The sequence below is a fragment of the Daktulosphaira vitifoliae genome, unplaced genomic scaffold (assembly GCF_025091365.1).
Source record: "Daktulosphaira vitifoliae isolate Bord-2020 unplaced genomic scaffold, ASM2509136v1 Scaffold_5, whole genome shotgun sequence".
NCBI lineage: Eukaryota > Metazoa > Arthropoda > Insecta > Hemiptera > Phylloxeridae > Daktulosphaira > Daktulosphaira vitifoliae.
Window position 1 is genome coordinate 20,035,513 of NW_026099576.1, and position 2,611 is coordinate 20,038,123.

The 2,611-nt window shown below is 29.2% G+C and overlaps 1 long non-coding RNA gene across 1 annotated transcript; it reads right to left on the reverse strand.

Annotated features, from left to right (window-relative positions):
- Positions 1-440: 440 nt before the first annotated feature.
- LOC126907363 (uncharacterized) lies at positions 441-1,526 on the reverse strand. The gene is made up of 3 exons (XR_007704493.1): positions 1,426-1,526; positions 1,238-1,372; positions 441-926 (listed from the first exon to the last, which is right to left on the reverse strand). It is a non-coding gene; the product is annotated as an uncharacterized LOC126907363 (long non-coding RNA).
- Positions 1,527-2,611: the final 1,085 nt, after the last annotated feature.

A 2,611-nucleotide genomic window follows, 5' to 3' on the forward strand; every position in this document is an offset into this window, starting at 1 on the left:
GGCGGAGGCGGCCGCGGACGAGACTACTTGTTTGTAAAACTAGCGGCTACTTTTTACTTACTCCACAGATAATAATAATCATTATTATTTAGGACGCGTCACCCAATCGTAGTCATTATGTGCGGTCTATATTATGTGCCGTGTCATGGTCGTGTAATATTGTGTGAGTATTAGCGCGTGCTCCGAAGATCCGCAGCTCCTGTGTTGGTTTTTTTATTTTACAGTGACCGGTAGGAGTGTGTGTTAGCTCGCACGTGCTTTGCTCGTTAAACACTTGATCAGCAGCTCCGAATACTCGGTGGGTGGCTGTATGAACTCATCAATGTGTGCGTTATTACAGCGATAGTCTTGGGCGACCGGCGAAGACTAGGTGATTTCTTTTTTCACTTGTTAATATCAGTCTAAACCTACGCACATTTGAACAGAGCTCACCTGTCGACTCGATTACTGTCATTATTATTATAATTTCGAGTTGTATTGACAAGTCGCTATGAACGCACGAAGTCTTCAAGTGCTGTTTTTCACTTCACGGCCAAACTGAAAGGGACCAAATGTGCCGCGTGCACTACATCGTGTCATTTCTAATCAATGGTTAATGGTATTTGTTTTACGGAAATGTGTATTTTTCTTTTGGTTGAACTCTTAACACTGCCGTCATATAAAGAATTTCCATTTTGTCATTGAACACTGTAATGTTTACAATCAGAACTTGTACAATAACCGATTTTTGAGCGCTTTTCGCAAATGGGAAATTGAACAATGGCCTTACTCAATGAGTAAGAGTGACCAAAACTTTCGTATTCACATGCGTAAGGTCGAAATTCAACAAATATTTTTCTCTTCCAAAGTTGAATATTGTCCAGTGAGGGCAATTCATCCTCATTTATATAAGACCAATCAATAATTATCATTGTTGTTGGAAATAACTGAAAAAAAAAATTTGTTATTGTTATCTAAATAAAAATTTATGTGAACATTTTTAACGGCGTGTCATTAATACTTTTAAAATACAAATATTTTAGAAAATCAAGGAAATTAATAAACATTAAGTTTTTAAACCATTTATTAATAAATTATTATTATATACGTAATTTTTGCACATTATGAAATTCTCAACTGAATTTTGAAGATTTCCAATAGTCATTCTAATAATTGTAATTTCCTATTAACTAATAATCATAGGCACGACAATTTTATGATTAATAAATGTTTTGTTACACATAATTAAAAAACTAACCAAACAGCACTATTTATGAGTACCATTATTGGCACGTTGTCATTGTACTACCTCATTTTACGAGGTAATATATTTTATTGATCTGAAATGTATGTTTTATAGCATAAACAAATAGTCCATTTATTATATGATGACCTGGCAGATATTTTAAAAATCTCGTGTTTATCCTCGAATTGATTTTAANTGACCTGGCAGATATTTTAAAAATCTCGTGTTTATCCTCGAATTGATTTTAAGCATTGAATCATGAACGAGTAAACCAAAGTACCTTATTAAAATTAACGTTTCTAAAGACTATTAAAACTCTGTATAAATTAAAAAAAAAATTAATTCAAAATATTCACTGCATAAAAAGTTATTAGTGACGTCAAAATCTATTGGGACCATCTGTGTAGCAATAAAGTTTTGTAAAGATGTTTGTTATGTAAATTGGTTTAGTAAAAATAAATAAATTTAGAACTCTAGACTTACATATAGTTACGTGTATTCATAAATTAGTACATTTTATAAATTAAATATATTTTTGCATTAAATCTCTAGTATAGTTTTTACTGAATATTTTCAAAAGCCCAAATGTCTAGGTAGTCTTGTTAAAACCTTTCTTATACTTAGGTTTCTCTTTAGATTTTCAGAAACATCATATTAATTGAAAGATAATTATCTCAAGTATAATCTATAAAAATTACATTTGGATCAGCGATTTTTAAAATCGCTACATCAATTTTAAAATGTAGGAAAAATTGTTTGAAATTGTCATTTTTCATGGTACTGTAATTCATAGATACTTTTTAACATTTTAAGATTAAGATTTTTTTTTTTTAAATATCGGCACTGTCTTGCACTAAATGTTTAATTTCGGGTACTTTTGACATATTGGTTATTAATATCGGTATAGTAAGAGCTGAGAATTATCATGGATAGACATATTATAAATATTAGAATTTCAAAATAATATAGATACGAGGTAAACCGCGGCTATTTTTATTATTTCATATTTCTCAGACACACTCCAATGTATAAACATATTAATATCAATTATTTAATACTAAAAATATTTTTAAGAAAAGTGAAACCCTCAAAAGTAAAATGAGGCATCCCAATTTTTTTTTAAATATTAAATATTAAATAATTTCCGATAGTTTGTGCTAGAAAAATACTATTGAACTGTAAAATTAAAATATTGAAACTGTTATTTGATATTTTAAACTATTTCAAATTGTTCATTGACAAATAGCGGATTATAAAGAAGAGTAGTACAGCTATCAATATGTTGAATAATTATAAATTAATATATGTAATACGAGTAGAAACGTACTTATGCAAAATAAAAACATTTAACCTCCATTGATTTTCAACATTATAAAAAAAAAAAAA